Genomic DNA, 15,306 nt, shown 5'->3' with positions numbered 1-15,306 from the left:
AATTTTCCATTTAAAAAGGTTTAATTCATTCAATAAGTATTTATGGAACATTATTGTGTATTAGCTTTCCCTCTGCTAGCCTGCAATATAGTTATAAATAATATCATATCCATGCCCTCAAAAAAGTTATGTATATAGGATGTTTCCTGAAGCTCTACATATTCTAAAAACATCCTTCTGTTGGTTTTACACCTAAAATACAACTTAGATGTTGATAAAATAGATGGGTGACAATATTTCCCCCTCCTTTGTTTTTTGAAATGACCATTTTGATGCTTTGTAGATAACCATCCTGGATATGTGTAAGACATTCTCCCCGTCCCTATTTAAACCTTTCCTTTACCTCAGGAATATTTTAATTTAAGTCTTTGATTCTTCCATGGAATCCGATTGTTCTGTTTTTGCCTTATTGTTCTTTTCTCTTATAATTAAAAAATACTGATAGGGAGTTAATGCTTAATTTGTACAGAATTTCTGTTTGGCTTGATTGTAAAATTTTGAAATGAATGGAGGCAATGGAAGCACAACATCGTGTGTCATTAATAGCACTAAATTATGTACGTGAATGTGGATAAAAGGGGAAATTTTAGGTCATGTGTATGTTATTAGAATAAAAATTCAAAGATAAGACAGGACTGTGCAACAGAGTAAGCCCTATTGTAAACAATGGATTATAGTTAATAGTACAATTATAAAAATGTTATTTCATGAATTATGACAAATGTACCAATCTAACACAAGGTGTTAATAATAGGGTGGTATGTTGGGAAAAATACACCCTAATGTACACGATGGACTGTATTTAATACTATAATTATAATATTTTTTCATCAGTTGTAACAAAAATACTCCACTAATACAAAATGTTAATAATACGGGAAGTATATGGAAATGCTGTGTTTTTTACATGATAATTTACCTAATTAAACAAATTTACAAAATAAAAAATGTCACAGATAAGTGACTGCAAATAAGCACAAGGATCTTTTGGGAATCATAGAAATGTTCTAAAATTGGATTGCAGTGGTTGCACAACTCTGTAAATTTACTAAAAATCACTTAGTAAATTAAGTTGTATTCTTAAAGTGAGTGACTTTTATGGTATGTAAATTTTACCTCAATAAAGATGTTTTTAAAATGCCGAAGGGGCATTGATTTTCTATATATTTACCATATGCTCTTAGTTTTCATCATTAGCCTCCTTTTCTTCTGTACTCTGGAGTAATTTTGCTTACCATTACTAATATAAATGTCTGTATAGTAAATCTCATTATTGTCTCCGTTTCTCCATGTGTTATTACTGAAATTTAATTTTCTTTGTTCTACTTTTAAAATTGTAGACTGTTTTCCTTTATAAGTAAACTATTCTTTTATTTCAAGGTATTATGCTCCAGGGTATTAAGAAGTATTTTATATCCCATTAAAGACTGTTGTGGTTAATTTCATAAGTCAAACTTGCTAGGTTATGGTGCACAGTTGTCTGGTCAAACACTAACCTAGAGGTTGCTGTTGAGGTACTTTACTGATGGCATTAATATCTATAGGTAAAGGAGATTTTAGGTAAAGAAGATAACCCTTCATAATAAAGGTGGGCCTCATTTAATCATTTAGAGGTCTTTAAATGAAGAATTTTGAACAAAAATTTAAAATTTTTTTAAATGACTATACCCCTTTCTCCTCTCTGAGCTTCCAGCCTGCTGGCTTCACCCAAGAAATTCGGACTCAAGACTTCAACATCACTCTTACCAGAATTTCCTTGCCTCTGAGCAAATTCCTGAAAATAAATCTCTTCATTTATATGTGTGTATACGTCCTGTCAGTTCATTTCTCTGGAGAACCCTGACATATACAGGGAAACAACACATATTCCTACAAAGTGTTTCTGATTAATATAATACCTTATTTCAAAGTTAAACCCTTTCTCTGACTTCTCATAATCAAGTATCTACCATCTTGTGCGTCAGAGATTTCATTTTTCTTTGTTGACTGATCCTCACATTAGGAAACTGTTACTGATATTAACAGACTACAGCTTATTCAGTAACATAGTCATTTATTTTCCTATATTAAGAGAAAAGAGCAAAATGCAAAGTAGAAAGAATAGGAAAATTCTTCACTTTTGTTCAAAAATAGTATTACTTAATCAAAATGCTTGAAGGATACATATTTTTCTTTTAAAAAAAGTTTTTCCTCAGTGCTACTCCCACTTCAGTCTTCTATTCCATCATTTTACTTGTATTCTTCATGTAATTTCAAAAGAATATTTTGTATTTGCTTCTTCTATTTCCTCCTGAATTCATGTTCTGTTACAATAATTATACATCTGAGTTTGTTGCACTGATTAATTTATTTTGCCCTTTCAAATGTTGATAAAATAACAATATTAAATCAATTAATGAAATTGATGCTATAATAGTCTATTATATGCAATTTTTCTGATAATTATCTCTAATAGGTGTGTCAAAATTATCATTTGAAAAATGGATTCAAAATTCTTACACTCTGTCCTGTTGACTTTATTCCATGTTTAAATTAATTCCATAAACATCCTGTTTCTCAGTCTTAGATTCTTTGACTATTTTAAGAATATTTCTTCATTTTCATATCCAGTTATTGACACAATCATCACAATCATACTTGAGATGTTTCTCACATGTCATTTTTTTTCTATTTCCAAGGCCACCATCCTATTAAAACTTCTCAGTGTCTCTATAAGTTCCTAATTAAACTTTGTATTTATAGTTTGTCTTCCCTTTCTTTTTCTTTTAATGTTTTTATAAAGTGATACAAATTCTATAAATTTTCAAGCAAATATTCATAATTAACTGTTAGTAGCAATAATAAAAATATATATTTTATTGATTTGCTAGGTTTAGGGAGAGGAAGGTTTTGTGATTCAGCTTTACTCCATTTTCAACAATCATTATTTAAAGACTAATTTATATAAAGTCTTTGATAATTGAACTTTTGTAATTTATAGTATAAATTCTGTCACTAGCAAACTAAGAGCTTGGCTTCCTATTTCACAATTCCTGAATCAAATCCAAATGCCCATCTATAAAAGTCTACAGTTTGGTAGCAACCCAATTGTTAGCTGCCTTCCAGCACTATGTGTATCACCTCTCCTCTAATTATAAAGCCCATTAACTGTTTCCAAAGATTATCATTCATCTGTTTTACCTTTCTAGTTTGTACAGACTGTTACCTAAACCTGCAATGCCCCCATTTTTAACATCCCAAAAATGAGTTTCAAAGCCCTCAAATACGTATCTCCAGTATACATCTTTCAAAGAGCTTTTTCTAAATTTTCCATCAGGTATATTTGTATTTCTCTTATGAAACTTTTTGTCATCCATCTTTTATTATTATCTGTGAAACAAACATAATATGTTATTTGTTTTTATGGAGGATATATGTTTTTATTTGTTTTAAATAATATGTTATTTGTTTTTATGGAGGATATTGTTTGACTACTTTTGTGGCCCTCCAATTCTTTGGAACAATTTTTTATAGAATCCATAATATGATAGTTTTTCAATAAATACTTAGAGAATATAAAAATATGAAAGTTCTTAAAATATTTCTATGACTTTATAAGAACTAATAAATGAAGATAAATCCTTAGCTTAGTATTAAACTTCTCTCACTCACTTACCTATACTCAGGATTTAACTGTTGTTTGCTTTTCTCATTTTCTCCTTTGCTATATTCTAACCAAATCACAAAATTTGCTATTTCTAGAAAACACACATTCTTTCTCTTCTCCATGTATTTGCTCATGTATTCTTGTTGTAGAACACATTTACAGTTGAAAAACTATCTCACTATTCAGAAATAAGGTTAAATTTCCTTTTATTCATTTATAGTTTTAACATTTATCTCATTTTTAGTAACTCTCCCTTTTCAGCTACACATGATATGCATTAAAGTTTCTTTTCTGATATGCATTACAGCTGTGGCCCTGTCAACTCAGCATCTATCTTAATTTCTACCCTTTTATAAGCACCATAAGTGATAGCATTTAGTTATTCCTTTATATGGGCTTCCCAGAATATAATTAATTGTTTTGCATATATTAAGGGCTCCAAATATGATTTGTTAAAAATATTTTTAATGTGGAAGGAATAGATGGCAAAGCAATGCTATTCTAAAAAAAAAAACAGACAACCAAAATGCAAAAACATGGTGTTAATGTATTTCAATTAATTATCTAGAAATTTAAATAGTCTGACATAAATATGAATTGAACAAAAGGTCATATTTCTATTGGACTAGATACTCTTTTTTTGTCCTTTTAGGGAAAGAAGGTTTTAAATAATCTCTAGTATTGTGCACATAGCAAATGTAGCTTTAAAATTGCAAAGTCTTATAGCAATGTATCTGGAAAGCTCTGGTTCTTTCACTAGCTATACATGCCAAAATACTTCATTTTTCAACGCAAACTTCTAACACTACCAGTTCTCCATGGCATTGACAAGGAATAATATTTAAGAACATATTTTTTAATTACTCCATAGAATGAATCTTGTTAGGTTAAAACAAGAATTGTTTCAATTACTAGTCTACTCCATTTTTAAGCTTTTTAACTTTTAGGACACAAATAATTGGAAAACAAAAACCTTCTCTTTGCCATAAAAGACTTTTGAATGTCCTAATCACAATAAAATAAATGTGGTATTCAGAAAGATAAGTGTCCTTATGCCAGTCATAACAAACAGCCACAAAACCCAGCAGGAAAAAAAAAATGTACTTCTGCTTATGGTACATCTTATGGACAGGAACAAGACATAACAGAGTAATGATTCCCAATGATTTAATTTGTATTTATGGTGTTACTGATTAAATATACAAACTGCTATTTGAAGTAAAATGGGGTTGTGCATTTTTATTTTATTGTCATTTCTATTGATCCCCAAAGTAAATCCGTCCTATTTAATAGTCCTATTCATCTCTACTTTTTCAGAGCATGAGTCATATGGGGTTTATAGTGTTGTAGACAGTTTTATGGAGAGTTTTATAATATATGTGAATGTTTTCATATATGCTGTAGGTCATCCAGAGGAATTCTATCAACAAACCTACATCATAAAGACAACAACAAATGATAAGTCAAAGAAAAAAAATGGGCGCAGAGCCACACTATTTTTGCAGCAAATCTTCCTACTTTGGAGTACATTTATTCTCCCAAATAGTGAAACCTAGAGACTAGTAAATATGGGTTGGCCAACATCAAAAATAAATAATATACTACGGCAAATTATTCTCCATGTGCATATAATAGAGACCACTTTTTGGAGTCTAGAAGAAGCTCTTTAAAAAAAGAAAAATTCAGGTTTAGTAAACTTCCCAAGTCAAAAACTTACACTAAAATATATCAATTATTATATAGATATAAAATGCCTAGATATTTAAGTAATATGAAAATGTTTTATCAATAAAATGAAGACGAAATAATTAATTAGAAGAAAAGAAAAAAATGGCAAGTTCACAAATACTGCAAACGGGAATATTTACTTATGAGTCTTTAGGGCATAGGTATTTGAACTATTTAGTGACATACCAAAACAAATATATATGTGTATGTACATATATATATATATATATATATAAGTTTAAAAATAAATTCTTTGCCCCTGAATAAAAATTTTTTTAAAAAGAAAAGTAATGAAAGATTATAAAAATATACAAAAGTAACATGATGTCAACAGCATTAATTGTTAAATTTAATTTTGAAGTTTATCTATATATTTTATGCTTGTTGCTGTTATTTTAGAAAATTTCTGAGTATCCATAGTGATGGCCAAAAAAAGTAAAGAACTTGTTACTTCTAGTCAAATAATTTCAGAAGCAAAATTTTAAAGACAAATTTAATATTTTCCAGCAGAAATATACTTCATTTGTAATAAGAATTATTTTAGTATGCTTAATATGGTAATGCTTACAAATACTAGTGCCTAAGGCCTATGAAATCTTAAAAAGTATTTTTTTTTCATTTCAGCATCATTTCTGAACTTGAGTGTTTTTTCAACAAAGTGTGAAAATCTTTTTACTGCATGCTATCACTCGTCAGAAAGCATCTGCCATAGAAGTCACAAAAACAATCAAACAGGCAGAATGACTCAGCCAATTGACATCAGCCATCTGTTATTGACCGTGCAGTGCTGCTACATAGGTTCGTGAATGCAGTAGCTATGGTGACAGAAGTGGAGGATATGTTTGGCCCTGACAGCCCCACCTACCAAGTTTGACCTAACTATTGTTTCTGTTGAGTGTCGAACTTGCCAGTAGCAGTGACCAAAATGGTAAGCTGCCAATTTAGATTCTCAGATAGATTAAGGAGCCATTTAGTTATGAGTTAATTATACTGGATCCCTTCTACACTGAAAGCAGGCTGTGATTGATTTTGGCTGAAATCAACCCTTATTCTTAGTATGGATTTGACTTTTCTTCTCTCAGTACCATAGTCTGAGAGTTTACAGAGTATTTGGATGACTGACAAGTGATCCTGAAAATAACATCACTATAGACCAAAAAAATCTATTTTAGAAAAATGAAGGTATGGGGTGCACAAATACTTATAGTAACTACTTCTCCAACCATATGCCATATCTCCCAGAAAATGTTGTTCTAATAGTGCAAGAGAAGAATCTTTTGAAGGTATGACTGTGGTGAAATCTTGGATGTGATAACTTGAGAGCATCATTTACCATCCTCAGTGGTAATTTTATTGTTGTGTTCCCAACAATTATAACACATAGGTCTAGTACCTAAGAGATTGAAGTGGGGGAGACTCTGCTTACCATCATTCCGTGTTATGTATTAAGGGATTTGTGCTTCTTAATTTTGCAATTCTTGGCTCAAAGTGTAAAGGTTCTGGTTCCCAGAGGGAAATCTTTTCTACCAGTGGACAAAGCAGGAATTAAAGTTTAAACTTTGAATGTCACACAATCACCTGGGATCAACATGCCGAAGGACCAGCAAACAAGGAAAAAGATATCACAAGGTAAGATTATTGACTAATCATCAGGAGGAAGCACAGCTGCTGTTAGGCACTGCTGCAGAAAAGGATATGCTTGGTGTAAAGCAGTGGGAAGCTAGTGGAGGTTCTCAAACATGCTCATAAGAACCGACTGTACACACATCTCTTTCCATCCCTCATTCAGTGACATAATATTGATAGCTTTAAATCAGCCATAGATGTAGTATTTCACCCCAGAAAATAAGAAAAGCTTCCAGGCAGGGCTTTTTAAAAATAACTGTTTGTTAAACATTTGCCAATACTACTACATACAGGTGAGCTTATTGGGTATCTTTTGGTACTCCCTTGCCCAATATTTATTTTAAATCACTTTGTGCAGTGGTTATGCCATGAGGAGTTGGTTATTAGGAACTGAAACCTCATAGAGATGAGGATCTGGGTCACTCCACCAAGCCATTTAGATCATCAGTGATGATAGTTTAAGGTTGCTGCATTTAGAATTGATAAGAGAAGACAGAGATAGCATCAGTTGTGGCCATGAGAGCAGCGGCAGCAATGAGAACTGTAGTTTTTTCTATTAACTTTTTTTTTAAGTTTTTTTCTGCAAAAAGAGACCAAAGAGAATCCTCAGATGTATCAAACTTAGTTTACTGTGAAAGTGGATACAGGTAGTACAAAGGATGGAATGTAGTGAATATTGTCATGCACCACAGATTTCCCTGTAGGATTAAGGCACTCATACTGCAGCTGCTAGAATTTTTGGCTACTGATGGCACACAACTGAGTGCCATCCTGGAAATTATCCTTCGTCTAAAGTATGACTTCTTTCCAGGGACATAGCACATTTAGAGACCACCAATGACAGGTCGTACAAAGACCCACTGGTCTTGCCTTAATTTAGGGCAACTCTTCTATTCATTTATTTATTATTGTGCTAACATACATGCAATATAAGAATTCCTATTTCAACCACTTTCAGGTATGCAATTTAGTGGTCTTAATTAGATTCTCAGTGTTGTGCTACCATTACCACCTTCTATTACTAAAATTTTCCATCACTCCAAACAGAAACTATGTATTCTTTAAGAATTAATTCTCTATTCACCTCTTCCCCCACCCATGGTAATCTCTAACCTACATTGTCTCTGAATTTGCTTATCTTTTGTATTTCATATAAGGAAATCATATAATATTTGTCCTTTTGTATCTGGCTTATTTCACTCAATATGATATTTTCAAGTTTCATCCATATTGTAGCATAAGTCAGAAATTGATTTCCTTTTTTTTTTAATAACACTGTTTTACTTTTATTTTACTTTTTATCAGGTACTAAGGTCAGGGAATAAACATGGGACATAGTATGTGGGAAGCTGGCACTCAGCTAATGTGCCACCTCAGCATCCTGAGTTGGTTGTTTCATTTGTTTGCTTGTTTTTTATTGTCATTGTTTTCAGGAGGCCCAGAAATTGAACCCGGTACCTCCCATGTGGGAAGGATGTGCTCAACTACTTGAGCCACATCCGTTCTCCTTTCATTCCTGTTTAAGGCTGAATAACTTCTCATTGTATGTATAGGCCTCATTCATCTGTTGATGCACACTTGAGTTTCTTCCACTTTTGGATATTTTTAATAATATTGCTATGAACATTGATGTACAAATATATATTTCTGTTTCAGTTTTCCATTCTTTGGGGCATATACACAGAAGTAGAATTGCCTGGATATATGGTAATTCTATTCTTACACTTTCTGAAGAACTGTTAAACTTTTCCACAGAAGCTGCAAAATTAATTGTCTCCATGAAATCAGCTGAGATGGTTGTTATACCTAAATCATTGTTCAAGTGCTTAGGCTGAAATCTGCCTCCTTTACTTCCTTACACATGTTGTTCCTAGGAGCATCCCCAAAGAATTTCCTGAACTTCAATTTCCGTTTCAGATTCTGAAATCTCCACTCTAACAACTTGCATTTACAAATCCTTAAATAAATGTTATCTTTGATAAATACCACAATGTTTATTACAATAATGAATGTTAGAACTGATTTTTCCTTGGAGAAATTAGTGTTATTTAAACATATAATTTTGGCTAGAAATAATGCATATTTCTCTCTAACCTTGCATAAATGTGGTATAACCTAAGTGATTCCTGTAACCTAAAGTCTACTGTATGTTATCCTGAGCTTAGGATTTCTCTGGTCTTTTTGTTAACCATTTGCATAAAATCCTATGATTTGGCTAAAGTTTATTTGAATCCTGAACCCTGCCACTAGTATGTTCTACTTTTGCCCCTTAAATAACCATTCTTGGGGTTTGTGTGTATGTTTGTGTGTGTGGTTTTATAGGTGCTCATCAGTGTCCACAAACACAGATTATTAGCACTATATGGCACTTCCATAAGAGTTCATAAGGCTGGGGGATAAATGACAAGTTTGTGCAGGTGTTTTGTGTGTTTTTATTTTTTTTCTTATTATTTTTAAAGAAGTTTTAGATTACATAAATGTTACACTAAAAATATAGGGGATTTCCATTCACCCAACCCCTCCCCCTCCCCCATCCACACATTTCCCCATTAACAACCCCTTTCCTTATTGTGGTACATTTGTTACAATTGATAAGCACATATTGAAGCATTGTTATTAACCAAAGTCTATAATTTGCATTATGATTTACAATCTGCACACACAATTTTAGGTTTTGACAAAATGTATGACTATATACATCACTGTAATATCATGCAGAACAGTTCCAATATCCACAAAATGCCCCATGTCACACTTTTTTCCCTCTCCTTCCTCTCAGAACTTCTGGTGACCACTGACTTTATATCAATGTTGCAAGTCCTTCCATTGCAGAATAATAACAAGTCTACTTTAGTCCATAGCTGCATTCCCTCCTTATGTTGGTTCATTCCTCAATCCTGAGGATTTGGGGATGGCAATGCATGCTCTGCTTATTGTTGAGAGAGGGGATAGATCCCTCAGGGCATATAAGAGGAACTATCTTGCTTGCAGTTGTGCATGCCCTTTGTTTTGGGGAATGGGCATTGTCCATTATCATTCTTTTGTTCACTGTCCTGGGTGAGCCCATGTAATGGAGGGTAGGTATTAATTGCAACTCTCTAAGTTTCAGAGCTCAATCGACACATGAACAGCTGGAAGATTTAAGTCTCTAGGATACACATTTAACAGATACAATGCTAATTATAGGTAAAACTAAAAAAGGCATTAACCCATGTGTAGGAAAATTCAATGGTTATGTCCATTGAAAAAAATCAGTCTTTGACTTGCTTTCCATTTCATATGCTACCTGGTCATGAAATTATAGGAGAGGAGGCGGGGCATCTGAGTGAGTGCACCTCATAATCTCTTCTGCAAAGAAGCAGCTGAGTAGGGTCGGAGTCCTGCTGGACCAGGCTGTTTTGGGTGCTTGCAGGGCAGGAGATGTCTGGATGTCGATTTGGTGAGACAGTGACAGAAGAGATTCTTGCAAGAGGTAGAATTTTGGGTCTCTTACATGGAGGTCAGAAGTTGTGGGCGGGAACCTTCCCCTAGGGTTGGTGGCCTGACTGCAGGGATTCCTGAAAACTTTATTGTGCTGAGGTGTTCCCAAACCATGAGTGGGCTGTTTCGGGAACTTACAGGGCAGGAGGTGTCTGGATGTTGATTTGGTGAGACAGTGACAGAGAGATTCTTGTGAGAAGTGGAATTTTGGGTTTCTGACATGGAGGTCAGAAGTTGTGGGTGGGGCCCCTCCCCCTAGGGCTGGCAGCCCAGCCACAGTGATCCCTGAAAACTTTGTTGTGCTGCAGTGTTCCCAAATCCCATGTTAACCAGATGCGTGGTCCCCAGGTCTGTATCCCCTAAATCCTGGTAGCCCATGCTCCAGAGACTCACACTCCTTGAGTCTGCAATATCATGGACTTCCCATTCCCGAATCCACCATGCCCTGAAGTCCATCTGAGGTCCTTGATTTTTTGTTGTTTTTTATTTTTTTTCTCCTTGAGCTTGGAGGAGTGTACCAGCTGATGTGGAGAGAGTCTGGGAAGAAAGGAGAGGCAAATCTGGTGAGGAAGTCCAATTTACCTAAACGTCCTGAGATAGGAAACTTGGTCTGGGAGAAGGTGGAGTCAGAAAAGCAATTAGACCTCCCCTAGCACACCTAAGGGGGAGGGACTGTAGGAGGTGCTATCCAAGCCTCCAATAGCATATTTGGGGTTTCTGGTGAGGTGTAGGTGCTCTCACACTGGAAATAAAGAATCTTAGTCTTCTGTTTTGAGTTGGTTCAACAAGGACCCACTTATATCTCCTACCGGACCTCTCAGGCAGCTTTCCTGCTGCCCTGGGAGAGAGAGAAGTGAGGAAGGGAGAAAGGGGGACGGTCTAATCCCCAGGCATTTTAAATAACTGCAAAGAGGATTCCTAGCTTGAAAAATTTGTTCTTTTTCTTTTTATTGTGGTTGCTAATATTGCATTGTCTCCTGGTTTTTCTCCTGTTTCATCTGCCAAGGTCCTCTTTCTTTTATTTAGTTTTTTCCTCTTTTTCTTTTTCTTGCTTGTCCCCCCCCTCCCTTTTCTTGGCCCCCCTTTTTCTTTTCTCTTTTGTTTTCTTTTCTCTCTTTTTCTTCTTTTTTATTTTATTTTCTTTATATAATAGGTGCTGCAGGGAGTGCTTCACATTAGCTGTGTTTCCTCATCCTCCATTTCCTCTTTTCTGTGTGTATTGATTTTGGCCACCTACACTATCCCTTTTCCCCTACATCTTTCTATCCTCCATCATCTACTGTTTTGATGACATTCCACCTCCCTTTCTTTGGCCCCCAAATTGTCTGACATTTTATTTCTAATACCTTTGTTCTGTTTTCTGTCTTTTATCAACTCTTGATATTATTGTCTTTCTTTTCTCTTTCCCTCTCTCAGGTAAACACTGGCCTTTTAATTCATACTATATTCCTCCCCATATTCAGTTGACTATCTCATTATAGGTACTCTACTTACTGCTATAACTCTACACAATTTACATAAGTCTAGTATCCATTCTCCTAGATCTCACATTGTTGCTCTGCTAACATTTATTACCAATACTACTTTATAAATTTTCTTTTCTTACTCATTTTGCTTTTACTGGCCCTATTATTTTCCTTCAGAATGAACTTAGCCATCAACAAGAAAATAGAGTAAGAAGAAAAAAGTGATGAAGAGAAGACTTAACACTTACACTAGAACAACAACTAATTAATCCCAAGACTAGACAAAGAAGCTAAGGAACTGATTAAAACCATCGAGATAAAATGATGACCAGACAGCAACAAAAAACTACAAATAAACCAATAATCAGGAAAACATGGTCAAATCCAATGAACAAAGTAAAAACCAGGAAGAGGAACAGAACGGACAAATAACTAAAGACCTCAAAACATATATTAGAGAACAACTTAATGAAGTAAAGGAAGAGATTAGCAATATGAAGAAAACACTTGGAGAGGTAATTGCAGACATACACAAGAGATAACAGATATGATGGTGATGAACACCATAGTTCAAGAAATCAAAAATACACTCTCAGCAAATTGCAGATTAGAAGAGACAGAGGAGAGAAATATCCACATGGAAGACAGTACATCGAAATCAAACAGATAGTAGAACCAATCCATAAAAAGATAGAAAAAGTCCAGCTGGGACTTAGGGACCTGAATGACAATGCAAAATGCACAAACATGTGTATTATAGGCATTCCAGAAGGAGAAGAGAAGGGAAAGGGGACAGAAGGGGTGTTGGAGGAAATAATGGCTGAAAACTTCCCAAATCTATTGAGGGAGATGGATGTACATGTCCAGGAAGCACAACACGCCCCAAACACCATAAATCCCAACAGGCCAACCCCAAGATATATACTTGTCAAATTATCCAATGCTCAAGACAAAGAGAAAATTCTAAAAGCAGCAAGAGAAAAGAGAACCATCACATACAAGGGAGGCTCCATAAGATTAAGTGCTGATTTCTCATCTGAAACTGTGGAGGCAAGAAGGCAGTAGTATGATATAGTCAAGGTATTAAAAGAAAAAAAAAATTTCCAAACAAGAATACTCTACCCAGCTAAGCTAGCATTCAAAAATGATGGACAGTTCAAAATATTCACAGTAAAACAGAATTTAAAAGAATATGCCAATAAGAACCCTGCCTTCAAAAAAGAGAGAAAGAGAAGGAACAAAACAAACAAAATATGACAAACACAAGTCCAAACAAAATATGGCTAACATAAATAATTCCTTGAAAGTAATAACACTGAATGTCAATAATTAAACTCACCTGTCAAAAGATTCAAACTGGAAGATTGGATAAGGAAATATGACCCATCTATATGCTGTCTACAAGAAACACATCTTACACCCAGGGATTCAAGGAGGTTGAAAGATTGGCTGGAAAACAATCTTACGAGCAAACAATAACCAAAAAAAGGCAGGAGTAGCTATATTAATGTCAGACAAAATAGACTTTAAATGCAAAACAGTTGTGAGAGACAAAGATGAATACTACATATTAGTGAAAGAGATCATCTTTCAAGAGGAAAGAATAATCATAAATATCTATGCTCCTTACAAGGGCACCTCCAAATACATGAGGCAAACACTGGAAAAAAGTAAGTGAAAGAATAGATGCCTCTACAATTATAGTGGGGGACTTTAATACACCACTATCAACTTTGGGCAGAACATCTCAAAAGAGAAGCAAAAAAAGAAACAAAAACTTTGAACAGTGTATTAGAGAAGCAGCACCTAATAGACATATACAGATCATTACACCCAAACACAGCAGGATATACATTTTTCTCAAGTGCACATGGATCATTCTTCAAGAGAGACCATATGCTAGGCCACAAAGAAAGGTTCAATTAATTCAGAAAGATCGAAATCATACAAAATAATTTCTCTGACCACAGTGGAATGAAGCTGGAAATCTGCAGGGGCCAGAGGCCCAGATTTCACACCAAAATATGCAAATTAAACTGCACACTCTCAGAAAAACAGTGGGTCAAAGAGGAAATCTCAAAAGAAATTAATAACTACCTTGAAACTAATGAAAATGATAACACAACATAACAAAACTTATGGGATGCTGCAAAAGCAGTACTGAGTGGGAAATTTATAGCCATAAATTCATACATCGAAAAAGAAGAAAGAGGAAAATTTGAAGAACTAACTGCACACTTGGAAGGATTAGTAAAAAACAAGAAACTAACCCCACAGGAAGAAGAAAGAAAGAAATAATAAAGATAAGAGTAGAACTAAATGAAATAGAAAATAAGAAAGCACTTGAAAAGAAAAAAAAAACATGAGCTGGTTCTTTGAAAAGATCAATAAAATTGACAAAGTCTTAGCTAGACTAAAAAAATAAAGGAAGAGGATGCAAATACACAAAATAAGAAATGAGAAAGGAGATATCACCACTGACCCCACAGAAATAAAGACTATCATAAGGGGATACTTTGCAAAACTATATTCCAACAAAAATGGCAATTCAGAGGAAATGGACAAATTCCTAGAAACACATATGCAGCCTAAATTGATGAAAGAAGAAATTGACAATCTCAACAAACCAATCACAAGGAAAAAGATAGAGTCAGTCATTAAAAACCTCCCAACTAAGAAGAGCTCTGGGCCAGATGGCTTCACAGGTGAATTCTACAAAACATTCCGGAAAGAACTAATGCCAATCTTGCTGAAATTCTTCCAAAAAATAGAAACAGAAGGAACATTACCTAAATAATTCTATGATGCCAACATTACCCTAGTACCAAAGCCAAACAAAGACCCCACAAGAAAGGAAAATTGCAGACCAATTTCTCTAATGAACCTAGATGCAAAAATCCTCTAAACAAAATACTTGCTAACTGTATTAAACAACACATTAAATGAATTATACACCATGAACAAGTGGGATTAATTCCAGGTGGTTCAACATAAGAAAATCCATCAATGTGATACACCATATAAACAGATTGAAGGAAAAAAATCACATGATTATTCAATAGATGCAGAAAAATCATTTGACAAAATACATCACTATTTCTTGATAAAAACACTGCAAAAGATTGGAATACAAGGAAATTTTCTGAACATGATAAAGAGTATATATGAAAAACCCACAGCCAACATCGTTTACAATGGTGAAATCCTAAAATCTTTCCCTCTAAGATCAGGCACAAGACAAGTATGCCCACTATCACCTCTTCTATTTAACATTGTCTTAGAAGTACTAGCTCGAGCCCAAGGCAAGAACCAGATATAAAAATGATTCAAACTGGAAAGGAGGAAGTCAAAATTTCATTA

This window comes from Dasypus novemcinctus, chromosome 4, assembly GCF_030445035.2.
Source record: "Dasypus novemcinctus isolate mDasNov1 chromosome 4, mDasNov1.1.hap2, whole genome shotgun sequence".
Classification (NCBI taxonomy): domain Eukaryota; kingdom Metazoa; phylum Chordata; class Mammalia; order Cingulata; family Dasypodidae; genus Dasypus; species Dasypus novemcinctus.
Note: the sequence above shows the minus strand (reverse complement) of the source record.